The sequence below is a fragment of the Lynx rufus genome, unplaced genomic scaffold, assembly GCF_022079265.1.
Source record: "Lynx rufus isolate CCGP_SWC_20201006 ecotype Redwood Valley unplaced genomic scaffold, mLynRuf1.p SCAF_11, whole genome shotgun sequence".
Taxonomy (NCBI): Eukaryota; Metazoa; Chordata; class Mammalia; order Carnivora; family Felidae; genus Lynx; species Lynx rufus.
In genome coordinates, this window is record NW_025814825.1 from 58957565 (window position 1) to 58972861 (window position 15297).

Below are 15297 nucleotides of genomic sequence, written 5' to 3' on the forward strand. Positions count from 1 at the left end.
CCGCGGCGCTCTCCGCCGCCGCCGCCGCCCGCGCCGCCGCCGCCCCCTCCCGGCGGGTCACGCCCCCGCTGAAACCCGAGCCGTTTCCTGGACGGCGGCGCCCGCTCTGCCAATCAGCGCCGCGCGCCCGGCCGCCCGGACTCCGCGCGGCTCCCGACGCCCGCGAGCCGCCCGAGACCCCGGCCACCGCCGGGACCCGGAGGTGCGGCGACAGCCTCGACCCGCGCCACCGCCCCCTTCCTCCCCAGGGGACGCAGACCGACGGTTCGCCGGGTGATCGCGTTGCGTTTTGGGTTCAAGTCAGAAAACAAATGACGGCCTGCCTGCCCTGCCCCTAGGGGGACCGCACGTTGTTAACAGGGGGGAGAAATTTAATGCAGCTGAAACTTTTGGAGGAGAGAGAGAGCAGCTTGGAAATGTCTGCGGGACATTGCACTTCTCTGTCCTGCCAAACTACAGCAGTGAGAGAAGAAACCAATGCTTATGGAGCCCCCACCACGGGCGGGGCACACTGAACCGGTTATTTGTCATCGGTGCAACCACCTTGCAGAGTAATAATCCCAGTTTCTGATAAGGAGACAGGATGAGAGAGGTTTAAGTAATTTGTCCAGGGCCACACAGCTGGTTATTGGCAGATCTGACTTTGGATCTGGCCTCTCATAGAAAAAGTGAAAAGCTGTAACAGGGGCGCCTGGGTGGCTCAGTCGGTTAAGCGTCCGACTTTAGCTCAGGTCATGATCTCCTCGCGCGCGAGTTCGAGCCCCGCATCCGGCTCTATGCCGACCACCCTGAGCCTGGATCCTGCCTTGGATTCTGTGGCTCTCTCTTTCTCGCCTGTTCTCCCGCTCGTGCTCTCTGTCTCTCAAAAATAAATACACATTGGGGCGCCTGGGTGGCGCAGTCGGTTGAGCGTCCGACATCAGCCAGGTCACGATCTCGCGGTCTGTGAGTTCGAGCCCCGCGTCGGGCTCTGGACTGATGGCTCGGAGCCTGGAGCCTGTTTCCGATTCTGTGTCTCCATCTCTCTCTGCCCCTCCCCCGTTCATGCTCTGTCTCTCTCTGTCCCAAAAAAAAAAAAAAAAAAGTTGGAAAAATAAATACACATTAAAAAATTAAAAAAAAACTGCAACAACAAAAAAGGGTTGTTGTTTAATAATATATGTTTGGAGTAACAAAAAGAAATTGGAAAGATTCTAAAGGCACAACTCTGCTGTAAATAGGTATGACCTAGAGCAAAGCAATTCTTCTTTCTGAATCTTAGATTCTTATACTGCAAAATCAGATTGGCCAACTGAATGCCAGGCTGTAACTGGTTAAAGTTCATATTTTCCATTACTTTTCTCACTAGGCTGTGTCTACGGGGTAATTTATTTTTTTAATATACTTTCTCTCCTCCTCACTCATCCAGCTCCTAAGCTTTCCTGCGTAAGTACAAGACAATATAGATAAAAACCTTAATTATTTTTCCTTGGAAAAGGTCATTAAACCCAGAAGTGCTTTAGAATGCTTTTGAGGCCTGAAGATAGATGGAGCAGTGAGTACAAAACTGACCTGGAAAATCGACTTTTCCAGCATTTAGAAACGCAGTTAGTTCTTCATGGGTCACTGACATAGCACACTTCAATAACACGAAAAAATTTTTTGAAGGTGCCAGCCACATCTTGAGAAAATCATTTTGCTTCACAATACACAATAGACAACTTTTTATGTAAATTACTTAAAGCCCAGGACCAGCAACTCCACTGCGATGCTTCAGCAAATGGCTGTGAAATTATATTTTGGAAATTTGACAGCGAAGGTAATGGTCTGATTCTCAAGCAAAATGATCGGTCCGTTGGCTTGGGTATGTTTTCGGTCAAGTCTTTTTAACCCAGATCAGTCCTAAAGCCTTTTAATTAACTGACAGCTCAGCCAGGTGAGCCTCAGCCATCCACTCACAGCTGGGTTGTTCTGAACATACCTTTTCAAGTTCTCAGACCTGTGGGCACAAAAAGGCGGCAGAAGGTCCACCAGCGCGGCGACCGGCACTTATGTCTTTATACTCCCCATCAATGGGAAACTCGAGTGTCTCAGGACAGAGTCCCTTCCCATCCTGCAACATATCCATTAGCCATTGAAAATGCTGTTAACACATTCTCACATAAATTACTGGTGCAGGAAGCCATCATCCCTAACCCCATTCATCAATAGCTTTATGTACACTGAATAAAAAGGCAGGCTTCCGCTGAAAATGACAAATCAGAACACCTTCTTTCGTGTCCAGATGCAGTTTGCAGAATTTATTCTTCCTAGGGATGAAAAGACACCAATCCATCACAAGACCCTTATTCCCTTAAGAGTGTTCATTTTTAAGGGAGCGAGGCCACAGCCCACAACAGCAAACTCTTCAGTTTTGAGAAAAGCAAACGCATGTTTGGAATTAAAACACACACACACACACACACACACAATTCTGTCATCATATTTAGGCTTCAAGTGACCTCAGAGGGTCTAGGAAAGCTTTCACACCAGTGAGGCTTCTGAATGAGAAAAATAATCTCTGTACGTTTTTTTTTTGTTGTTTTTTTATTTTTCTCTTCCCCCTTCAAGTGGCTGGAACCCCTTTTGTCACTGGCCTCCCGTGAATGGTGTTGCTAATAAGCCTATTAATGAGCTTTCCCGGCCGAGTGTGAATAGGTAAATAAGCCCCAATCTGTTGAGGTTCAGGGCCGAGGGCAGAAAAGCCAGCAAGAACTGAAGGTGACAGTTTGAACTGAAATACTAAGGCCAGCACCAGGTTTCCGCTAAAAGAACTGTCAGACAAGGCCACATTCACAACCCTCCGCCCCCCACTGGGGTTCCTTTTCTTCACAATTTTCCCCCCTTTACAAAATGTCTTGAGTAGCCACCCTTTTTTTTTTTCAAAAGCCCTCGAGACGCCCTTCTTTTTTTTTTTTCACTCTAGTAATGATACATCAATGGAAGGAAGAAAAATGAGGACACCAGAACTCCGATGCCCCATGACTTTCAAGAAACAAAGTGTACTGCTAACCATTGCTTGCGGGAAGGGACCAGGAAAGGGGTGGGAACCCTGGCTGCCACGGGCCATTCTCCTCTAAAGATGCAGAATTTTTTTTTTAATAATGTGTTTTCTACTAGGTGGCTGTTCCTTCACCCTATAGAAAAGTTAGATGAATGCAGGCTGCTGACGTTTCAGCGCTAATGAGCCCGTCTGATGCCGTTCTGTCCTCCCTGCAAAACTATGAATTTCATTCTTTAGGCTCCATCTCAGTAATGTCCGTGGCATAAAAGAAGCATTCGAGAGGAGAAATACAGAAGAGTCCAAGGATTGCGGTTAGTGTAGTTAACTCCTGGGATGAGGGGAGGGGTCTGATCCCCTGACAGCTCGGTCCCACCTTCAGGGAACTTAACCGCATTTCACCGAAGCGAAAGCATAAATCCCAGCGCTGAACGTCAGCGATGATGCTAAACTTAGGACAGAATCTCAAAGCCAAGACTTCCCTGGGGACAAAGTCCTTCCGGAATCCCTGTCTCGCTTTAAGGGTGAGGGGGCTTTGGTTCCCACAGGCAAGGTGCGGCTGGCTCTCTTCACTCCATCGCTGTGTGACCTTGGGCAAGTTATAAGTTCTCTGAGCCTTCCATTGTTTTCAGGTAAAATGAAGACAATAGTGGTACCTGTCTTGTAGTTATTTAGTAGGGTCACTAAGAAGATTAAGTGAATGAAAGTGTGAAAAGACCTTTTTTTTAATTCAGATACTCCTCATGGTTCTGGAAATGCAATGTGTCTGTGATTATTATTAGCCGTTCTGAATATTCCTACCTCCTGGGTCTATGGGAAGGATTAAAGTGTTTCGGTGAAGAGCCCAGAACCCACTGGCACCACCTGGATATTATTAGGGACCTGGTTTCAACAGAGTCTGGAGCCATAACTTCTGAATTCCCCATCCCTACCCTCTGCCCCAGCTGAAGGACCTGTTGGTGCCTCCCCAAACCCACCTGGGATAGAATGTGGCCTGGGCGGGCAGCCTGAGTCATACAAATTATTATCCAAATGGAATAATAATTCCATTACAGTAATGCAATGCTTACTGGTACCCAGTGCTTCCCAGGAGCAGTCCCTGGAGGTTTCAAGAAAGGCGGGGGTCAGGTCACATAGAAGGCGTTTTAACACTGGTGAACAACGCAGCCCCAAAGAAAGAGCTTTTTTATAGACATGAGGAGCACCTGAATTAAAATTGCCACTATGTTCTGCTGTTATGGTTTATTGGATTTCTAAGTGGCTTAAGTAACACGTGTAGGTTTTCCTAAGGAGACTAGAACCAAAGGTGAGAAAGTGTGTGTTAAACCATCATGTTGACAGAGCAGAAGAGCAGGGCAGAGAGAGGGAGTGATGGGCTCAAGGTCACCCCACCGGTCAACCAGAAGTCCAGTCTCTCCCGATCGGGCTGGGGTTCACTCCAGTAGCTACCAGAGCAAGTCAACCGTTTTCACCTACCCGTGCCCAGTGATGGCTCCTTCCAGGTAGTTCAACTCAGTGCAGAGTTGGAATATTTTGAGTAGAATTCCTTGCCTCCAAAATGTTAATATTTCAAGAGAACAGTTACCCATTTGCCATGGCTTCATCCTACTTCTTCAAGTGCTCCAGGAATTTGGTTAGGGTCAGTATTGCTGTTAATGTTTCCAAGAACCTTCATGTTCAGGTACGTAAGATTGTTAGACCTCTTTCACACACCTACAGCTCATCAGCTGAATTTGCAGTCTTCAAAATAGGGGACGAGGTAAGGGCCAACATTTGTGGTCCATAAAATGAGTCCAATCGGCGATATTATGAAAACAAATAGAAATGGAAAATAAATAGAAATGGAAAATTCTGAAGAAATGTGTTGGAGAAATTAAGGCTTAATAATCTGCCACACATCTGCTATTTACAACTGGGTAACCAGGTCCGTTACTCAAAAGAGAATGAAGAAGCAATTCGGGGACCCTGACTGCATTCTAGTTCAAGAAAAGCAAAAACTGCTATAAAGATAGTGTGTGGGGGGCGGGGGGTGGTAATAATTGGGGAAATTTTACTCTGGCCTCAACACTGCCCCCAGGGACACATCACCACTGCCACCCCTGCCCCCAATGTTGCAAGTTCCTACCAGGCACCTGCCCATCTATAAAGAAAAAATGATTGGTCAGTTTGCTGGCTGGCCAACCCAGCCGGATGTAAAGTCCACAATGCCCAAAGTCACAGGGTATTTGACTGGGAATGCTGTGCAGTAGAAACAGCACCAGACCAGGGCAGGGCGCCCGAGATTGGGTCTCTGTCCCAACATTGCCCCAAACTGTACGATTCTGAGAAAGTCATTGAACGCGGCCCCCACCCCTTGGCCTCACCCTCTTTTGGCATCAGTGAGGTCTCCGGCTTTGAGCTTAAAAAATAAATGTGTCTAAGACCTCCAGCCTCTCCAATCGTTGAACGTTCACTGCCTCCAGAGAAATTGAAAAGTGGTCATTTACCCATCACTGAAGAGAAACCCATTTGCAGGAAGTCAACATCCTCTCTAAAGTATTTTGAAACCATAGTCCAGGAACCCTGCTGTTGACCCCTGTCTACTGGTAACGGTATCTACCGGAAAAGTCCTCTAATCCCCGGCCCGTTGCTGCTTAAGGGCAATTTATGACATGTCACTGCATGGCTGCAAGGCTGCCTTCCCGCCACCCTCAGCCTGCACTCAGCCGCCACCTCCACCGTAACAATGGCTCCCAGCAGACTGGAGAGGAAACATGCAGGTGCATTTAGCCGGTGTGGGGCGATTCGGAAGAGATTAACAATGATGTCCACTTTCACTCCCTCCCCACCGCCGCCCACGATCACTGCCTAGAGCTGCGCCGCCCCGTCCAAGACGGCAGCCACTAGCCAGTATGATTATTTCATGTTAAATTAAGTAAAACTGAGTAGAACGTACACTTCAGCCCTTCAGGAGCGCCAACCACATTTCGCATGCTTAATAGCCACACGTGGCTGGGGCCATCAAACTGGGTGGTGCAGGTATAGGAAATTGTCACCGGAGAGTACCCCTGCCTCCTTTTCCTCCTCCAAGATCTCCTTAACCAGGGGAGTCCCCAGGAACTGCTTCTGCCTCCCCCCCCCCCCAACTCCCATGTACTCTCAGTGGTCTCATGCCACCAGGGGGGTTTAAGGGCGGGAACTCCCCTCCTCAGCCTGAGAAGAGTGCTGGAGTTTCCCAGGAAACGTCTTCGTCGGACAACGGCAATATTACTGTTGACTGAATTTCAGTGGCATATCTGTAGCATGACCTCCCGATTCTGGGGCCCGCTTGGAACCGTCCCTGGTCTCAGTGGGAGTTTCTTTTTTTTTTTTTTTTTTTAATTTTTTTTTTCAACGTTTATTTATTTTTGGGACAGAGAGAGACAGAGCATGAACGGGGGAGGGGCAGAGAGAGAGGGAGACACAGAATCAGAAACAGGCTCCAGGCTCTGAGCCGTCAGCCCAGAGCCCGACGCGGGGCTCGAACTCCCGGACCGCGAGATCGTGACCTGGCTGAAGTCGGACGCTTAACCGACTGCGCCACCCAGGCGCCCCTCAGTGGGAGTTTCCGTCAACCCTCAGCTCCTCTCTGGCAGGCCTCCTGTTCCCTCAAATCCTCAGGAACCCACAGCTGTGCACGCAGAGCCGTGAACCCACCGGAGGGAGAGAGGCTGGCTGCACCAAGACGGCAATGCCCTTGGACAAAGCCCCGTTGAAACTGACCTTGGACAAAGCTCAGTGGAAAGTGACCGTGGACATCAGTTTGGGGGGAGAGGGGTTAATTGGGGACCACTAAATTATAACACCCAGAAAGCTCAGCCTGCCTGTCCCCTCTCGCGGTTCCAGGGCTGGGCATGCTGCCTGGCTAGCCTCTGGCAGTTTATTAAGCTGCCTTTGTGCCTACAAGCCCTCAATAGATACTTGATTGATGGTGATTGTAACTTAGCCTCTTTTGGGGGTTCCCAATTAAGGCGTCCGGGCACACTAACACGGGGTTTTGCACCTCATCGATGAGGTATATTTCGAAGTTGGAGAATAAAAGCCATTTTAGGGCAAGGCTGACCAGCCGTGCAGTGGAAGTTTCCCTTCCTTGCAATGACCCGATTTCCAGGGTACTTTCCTCCTTCTTTTCCCTTTATTTCTGCCTTTAGTTTGTTGCCATTTTCCGAGAGTGTGTCTATTTGGTCCAAACGTGAAAAGAAGTTCACTTTAATATACCAAAGGGGAGAAAAACGATGCTGCCAGGATCCTGGTAAACTCCGGGAAGGAGACGGAGAATACAGAGCAGGACGCATCGTAAAACCACAAACCCAGTAACCCTTTTAGAGTCCCAAAGCTCTTATATTTTGTCCCCAAGCTGGGGAGAAAGGCCATCAAGGGAGGAGCGATTTCTTTAACAGATTTCTGAGAGCAGCGTCGAGCAAAAATTAACTCCTTCGCGGGGGCCAGATGCCGGCGGTGGCGCTCGGCCCCGCAGCCCGTGGAGCAGGTGGTTCCAGGTGAAGGAGGCCAAGGTCCCCGGGGCTCCTTTTGTTCTCCGGATTCTGCGCAGGTACGCGCGCAGCGGGCGCTAGCGCCCCCGTGTGGCCGCGGGCGTCCGGTGCGCGCACAGGGTGGATGCAGGGTCACAAGGCGCCCGGGAAGGGGGGCGGGACGGGGGACTGAGCCCCGGGGGCTGGAGGAGCGATGGGGACGACGCGGCCGGGAGGAGGGGCGCGCGATCCGTCTGCACCCGGCCTCACCCGGAACTCAGTGTTCGGACTGGGCAGGTGATGAGCGAGCGATGTCAAGGCGTGTCTGCAGCAGATATCGTGGCGCTTGCTGAAGCACATGGGAGACGGGATCCTGCCGGGACCCTGGGGTGGGAGCGGTCTCCACCTTCCCCCACCCCGGGCCGGGCCTGGCCTGGCCTGGGGCTGTCCCCTCCCCGGCTTCCTCTCTGTCCACAGCATGGCGCGGCATCTCTGCACCTAGATCCTCAACAAGCCAGAGAGCCACCTTTACCGTCTTCGACTTCCGGTGCCCTGTTGGAGCTTCTGGCCCCAGTGCCCACCTGGCCGCCACCCTCCAGCCTGAGGATTGCCAGCTCCCCTCCCACCAAGGCCGGCCCATGCCTAGATCTGGGCTGTCTTTTGAAAGCAATGCGCCCCCATCCTTTTTGGTGTGTTTATTTCCTAGTACGGTTGCAGCCGTCTTGGCTGCCCTATGGACAGGCTGCCCTATGGACATCTAGAATTCTAGGGCAGCTTCTGGCTCTGATCCCTCTTCCTTGTCAGCCCCGGGTGGGGACCCTGCGCTGCTCCTCCATCAGGTCACTCAGAGCCTTGGTGGCTCTCCATTTGCAAGAGCCATGGCAACTGATCTGTCAGCACGGAGAGGGTGCGTGGTAGCTGACATTTATTAGGTACTTATTATGTTCCGACAGCTGTGATTATGGCCTTTAAGTGAATTATCACGTATTGATTACAAGGACCCTGTGAGGTAGATACCACAATGACCCCAATTTTACTAATTGGGCAGTGGACACACTGAGAGCCCGCCCACGGTCGTTGGGTGATGAGGGAGGGAGTCCGGCGTGGGAGTGCATGCTTTTCACTTATGCTGCCAGTATTCTGCGAGCAGGTGATGTGGGCCAGGGTGAGGCTCAGGGTGGCCCAGCGGCTTTAGCTGATGACTGGGAATATAGGCCAAGGGGGGGGGCGGTGCATTTTTCTGATCCTTCCAGAGAAGTTGGCCATCCCATTCAGATTATGGTCATTGTCTCGATTATTAGACATTAGCTCCTGTTTTTAGCTGGCCAGAGTGTCTGCAGGCTACATCCTCTGCTATCCTGTAGCGGCTAAGAACACGGGATCTGTAGCCCAGCTCTGCCTGCGGAGGGCCTCATGTCCGCCCTCTCCTCCGTAGATTGGAGGAATACTAACACCTGCTTAACACGCTTACCAGAGTTTTTATGGATTGAATGGGAGGCTCAGGGTCAAGTGCTTGGTTCAGTGCACGTTAGCTGATGTTACTATTTCTAGACTAGAGGCACTCAGACCTCCCTCTTTGTAGCCCTGCCCTAACCCTGGCCTTATTTCCTGCTACTTACCTTTGCTGTGTGACCATGGGCAAGTTACTCAGCGTTTCTGAGCCTCTGTGACCTTCCTCGTAGGTTGTGAATATCGGACGTAACCATATTCCAGACTCACCTCTCAGTCTTGGTTCTGGCAGAAGCTGGAGCTGTCTAGGGCAGAGCATTTGCTCACTTTCTTCCAAAGGCCTTCTCAGTATCATACAAATTCATTCCAGTGTTAGCTCATCATGACCATGAGCAGATTCTGCATTTATCCAACTGGTACCGGTACATTGTTTTGTCTTGTCCTCTGGGGACGAGGAAGGGATACATTCATTTTCTTTGTAAAAAAAAAAAAAAATCCTCTGCGTGCTTCAAAACAGGAATCAAGACCGTTGTTAGCCTCGACTCCTCCATATAAGAGAAGACACCACTTGAGAACATTGCTGGGTTGGGGTAGCAAATCCAGCTAATAAAAATGCAGGCACCCAGTTGAATTAGAATTTCAGAGAAGCAACAGATATGTTTTTAATGTTTATTTGTTTTTGAGAGAGAGACGGCGCAAGCAGGGAAGGGGCAGAGAGAGATGGAGAGAGAGAGAGAGAGAGAATGAGAGTCCCCAAGCAGTCTCCACGCTCAGTGCCAAGCCTGATGCAGGGCTCGATCCCATGCCCCCGGGATCGTGACCTGAGCTGAAACCCAGAGTCAGGCACTTAACTGACTGAGCCACCCAGGGGCCCCAAGTATAAGTATCCCCCAATATTGTATGAACACATATTCCATGGGACGTATTTATAGTAAAAAGTATTGTTTTTCTGAAATCCAGATTGAACTTTGTGTTCTTTGTTTTATATGCAAGCCTACGCCATGTAGAAGCCACTCCCACAGGTTGACTGGATGGGACAAGTCCAAGAGAGGTGGGCATTCTTCCCAGAGACCACTGGGAATTACCTACCTTCTCCTATCCTGGGCTTACCCTGGAAAAGCCCCCATTAAATATCGGGGGGTCAGTCAGGCCTGATCAGAAACTCTGAGATGCTTGCCCTCGGCTTGGTTTCTGGGGCCACTCTATGGCAGACTTGGGCCTATTTTCAAGTGATTAAGTTGTATATTGACAGAGCTATTTGAATATCTGGTGTTAATGATAATAACCTTATAGAGAGCCATGTTTCCATTTATTTGTTTAATTAAAGAGATTTTTTTTTAAAGATTTTATTTTTAAGGGGCACCTGGGTGGCTCAGTCGGTTAAGCGTCCGACTCTTGGTTTCAGCTGAGGTCATGATCTTGCAGTTTGTGAGTTCAAGCCCCGTATCAGGCTCTGCATGAATAGCATAGAGCATGCTTGGGATTCTCTCTCCCTCTCTATCTGCCTCTCCCCCCTTCATTCTCTCTCTCTCTCTCTCTCTCTGTCTCTCTCTCTCTTTCAAAAATAAATAAACTTTAAAAAAAGGAGCCTCTTAAATTTTTTTTTTTTTTTTTTTTTTTTTTTTTTTTTTTTTTTTTTGCTTTTAAGTACTCTCTACACCCAACGTAGGGCTCAAACTCACAACCCTGAGATCAAGAGGGCTTTCCTGCCTGGGCCAGCCAGGCACCCGCCATGTTTCCTTCTGAAAGAGTAACCAGGGTATTGACTGTGGTATGAGGGTGCTATTTGGTCATCAGGCGTGTATATGAAATTGGTTACTTGCCTGATCTCAGTTCTCCTATGGGGAGTTAGTTTATGGGGAAAACAGAACTTCAGTCCAAGATGGAGGCAGATAAACCTCCTGCTACAAATGTGCCCTCGCACACTCGGTCCTTTTTTCTAGCTGCTTTCCAGCACACTCTACCTGGTTCCACCTGGCAGGGCCGGCTTTCTGCTCGAACCTGCTGGGCTCCCAGCAATTTCTCCCGACCCCTTCAGTGTCAGCCACCTGCTGTGGGTACCACCCCCCTACTAGCGTGGGGATCACAAGGCCCCCTGCCTCCCCACCGCCCCCCTCCACCAGCCCCTGTCATGTCACATCAGGTGACACTCTTTCTGTGCCTGGACTCACTCTACCAATCCTCCACCTTTGCCACAGATTTCTCCGGCTTCCAACAACGTAAGTCATGGGCGTTGATTTCAGTCACACCCGGGTCCCCATGTCCGCTTCTCCGCTGAGCCTCAGTCTGAACTTGGGCAAAGTCGCTAACCTCCCTGGGCTATAGTTGCCACATCTGTGTTATAGATGGTGCGTGAGTTTCCCGCGCTGTTAGAACAAATGACCCCAAGCCTTGTGGCTTGAAACACACATTTCTTAGGTCACAGTTCTGTAAATCAGAGGTCAAGGCGGGGCTCAGTCCAAATCCAGGCACTGGCAGAGACGCGTTCCTTTCTGGAGACTCTGCAGGGCAGAATCTGCTCCGGGCACATTCAGGTCATTGGCAGAAGGCGGTTCCTTGTGGCCGCAGAGCTCGCGTGCTGTTTCCTGGCCTGGCCGGCAGCCGGGAGCCTCCCTCAGTCCCGGTGCTCCATTTTCAGAGCCAGCAGCCACACCTGAAGCCCCCGTCACACCCCGGGTCTCGGTGACTTCACCCTCTGCTCCAGCTGGAGAGCGCTGTCTGCTTTCCGGGGCTTCTGTGATGGGGCTGGGGCCACCCAGGTCGTGGCCCTGTTTAAACCTCGGTAACTTTAATGTCATCTCCAAGCCCTTTCACCAGATTCTGGGAATTAGAGATTGGACATCTCAGGGCGGGGGGCCATTATTTGCTAACCACAGAGAAGGTAATGACGTTGTCAGGTAAAACCAGGTGTATCGGTTTCCTGGGGCGCTCTATCCGAGTACCGCAAACCAGGTGACTTAAAACAGGAGCGATCTATTGTCTCGTGGCTCTGGTGTCTACAAGTCCCAAGTCAAGGCGTCAGCAGGGCCATGCCCCCTCTGAAGCCATGGAGGAGAATCCTTTCTCTTTTCTCCCGGCTCCTGATGGTGGCTGGTAGTCACTGGAGTCCTGGGCGTGTGGCCGAAGCTCTCCGTCCGCTCTCTGCCTCTGTCACGAGCCGTAACTCATGCGTGTCTGGGTCCAAACTTCCCTCTTCTTCTGAGGACGCCAGTCGCACTGAATGAGTGTCGACCCTAACCACCTCATCTTAACTTGATCCCATCTGCAAAGATCCTACTTCCAAATAAAGTCACCTTCGTAGGTATCGGGGTCAGGACCTCAGCACGACATGATTCCACCCAAAACACAAGGTAAGGCCCGAAAGGCACCTAGTGTGGGGCCCGACCTCTGGCCCGGGTTTAACCAGCAGGGGCAGCTGGCTTCGGGAACTCTACTCTCACCCACTCTGGGTCCCGGCGGACGTGGACTGGCCTGGCTGGTACACATGTGGCAAGAGCGTGAGGAATCGTGCCCCTTCCGTCCTGCCTCCCGGGCTGTCACTTTTCTACCATGTGTCCAGCTTTCCCTACGGCCCTTTGTGCAGGCTGCCCCCTTGCCTGTGATGCCCCCTCCGGTCCCCCGGGCTGTCCAAATCCACATTGGGGCCACTCTTTCCACCCCACCTGTTCTGGAAGGCCACCAGTCGTGTGCTGTGCCCACTGGCAGGTCGAGCTGATTAAAGACGGAGAATGAAGAGGCTGCACCACCCTGGAAAGCCCACTGCTCAGCTGGCTGGAAACAGAGCCTTCCCATTAGGAAATGCAGATAGAAAAAAAAAGAAACAACCCTCTAGCCTGGCAGGCAGAGACGAAGATAAAGCAAGGTGCTGACTCAGTGGCTGAAAGGTTCAAAAGACGAGCAATTTTCAGGCAAGAAATTACACCCTCTGCCTCTCCCGGCCCGATGATAATCCATCTTGTAAACGTGAACTGCTCTTCCTAGAAAGAAAAACAATAGCGTCCAAACACTCTCGCCAAGTTAGCCTTCCAGGAGCCATAATTCTTTGGGGATCTGTGCTACATAGGAGACGCTGGGTATTGGCTGATCACCACCCTTGCGCGTTTATGGTGCGGGGCTGCCTTCGAACGCAAGGGGGGAAGGATTTGACGGATCTCATTAGCAGCCCAGGAATGTCACTCCACTGTCGAGCACCTCCGCATTTAATAAATCGGAACACGTGCAAACACGGAGCAGTCCCACAAGCAGAGTTTAGTGGCAAGCGAGGGCCTCAGCGGGCGTTCCCCGGGATGACTTCCAAACGCTCCAGCGTCCTGACCTCTCCTCATTTCCGGAAACGTCCTTAAGCTCACTTCCCCCGGCCCAGATGGGAACAGGGCTGGGAGGACGAGGGACAGCTGTCGCCGCTGGAGAAATACAAGAGGCGGGTGGGCTCGCTCGGGGTTGAAAGATGCTCACGAGGGAAGTCACCTTCCCCCCACCACCAAGACCCTGCCCCTCCAGGCTCTCACCTTCAGGGTAAGGGTCTCCCAGGGGCCACGCTGACGGTCTTCATGTCCCCAGGGGTCGGCACAGGGCCTGGGAGAGATCGCTATCAGTTTGTTGAATGAACAAGTAAGTACACGAAGACCTGGGAATGATTTGAGGCAACCAGAGAAGATTCTGGAAGCTGCCCCCACTTGCAGCTGAGACTTGGCCTCAGCCCCACCTGGGTCCCAGAACGCAGGCTCTCCAGCTCCCCCAGGCACCGCCCCAAGGCCTGGCCGAGGGCAGAGCGTGCAAGAAAACGCAACCACCTTTCGGCTGCACAGCAAGCAGCCCCGCAGGTCAGAGCTGAGAGCTGCGGCCGCAGGGGGTGGAGGGAAGCCGTTTGCAGCTGTTTATGTGATGTGTATCTGGTAGATAAATAAACTTCATTTTCCAGGACTGCCAATCTCTAAACACGAAGAAATAGACATTCGCTCAGAAAGTTAAAAAAAATAAACAAATGCGGTGATGTCGGAATCTTGCGACAAAGGCCCGGGTCCGAGCTACTCGCCTTTCAGCTGGTTAATAAACCTAGTTTATGGATCCCCCTCCTATGGGCCTGCGTGTGAAAGTTCCGCTCAGCGGAAATGTTCCCTGTTCGGTCGTGGCGGAGGGAGAGGCCAAGCAGAAGATCCTTCCAGCACATCTCGGGCGCCATCCAGGCAGGCCCATGGCACCAGCCAGGTGACTCTTCAAATGGTTCACGAGGTGGCCACCAGCACCCGCTGCTGACAGCCTCAGCCCGGCCTAAAGCAGGTGAGAGGCCACCTGGGGCTTTTGAGCCGAGACCTCCTCTTTGTCGTGCCTCTGAGGCGCCTTCGCCAGCTCCCGCCCGCCTCCCGGGCCTCTGTCCCCTCGTGGGACCCGCACACAGACAGAGGAGGAGGAGCGGGGAGATTCAGTCTTGGGTTTTACTCCTTCTCAATCTCAGGATGGAAGAAGGTACCTGGAGACGTCATCACCTTGACCTGAGCCGTCATGAAGACAGTGCTTTTATTCTTGCAGTTCACAAAGTACATTCCCACAGCGACCCCTGGGAGCCCTTTAAGGCAACCGTTTGTCCATTCACGATTCATTCATGGGTCCATCAGGTTATTGAGGACCCGTAAGAGCCCTGCTCTTGGCTGCTCTTGGCTGATGGCAGTGGCTGCCTTCAAGGGGCTTACAGTCCAGGGGATAGAGACTGCAGGTTTCAGGAAACAGAAACCCAGAGAAGTCCTGGGGGGTTTGGCCAAGGTCTCGCCTGGTACGTGGTAGAAAGAGCCCAGAAAGGTCTACGTTTGACACCTGGACGGAGGGTCTTCCTACCATTTTGTGGGGTTGTATCCTACCCTCATACTAACTTAGAGTTCAGGATTTTGTCTTAGGAAAGGGGGTTGGGGGAAAGAAAGGAGAGAGAAGAAAAAGGGGAGGGTGGGGAGCGGTGCGGAGAGGGCTTAAATGACACAGGCCCCATCCTCCGCCCTTCCAGGTGATGGGCCCGAAGGTGGGAAACAGGAAGTGCCGTTCCCTCCGTCAGTCTCCTGAGCCCCATCACAGCACTTCATGGCCCTGAGAAGAACCTCACTCACATTTTTTGGGTTTTTAGACAGTGTGGGTCCAAAACGCCACGTGACCGCTGCAGGACTGGATGGAGATCGGCTCCAGCCAGAGGAAAGCCCGGCAGTGGAAGGCTGAGAAACCCTTCTCTAGAGATCCCCGACGGTCATTTTAACAAAGAGATTCTTGCCTCTGTGCCAACAGGGACCCTGACCCGCTCCCCTCCACACACGGCCACGGAAGGGGGCCACCAGCCCAGCCGCCACCGGCTCCTCG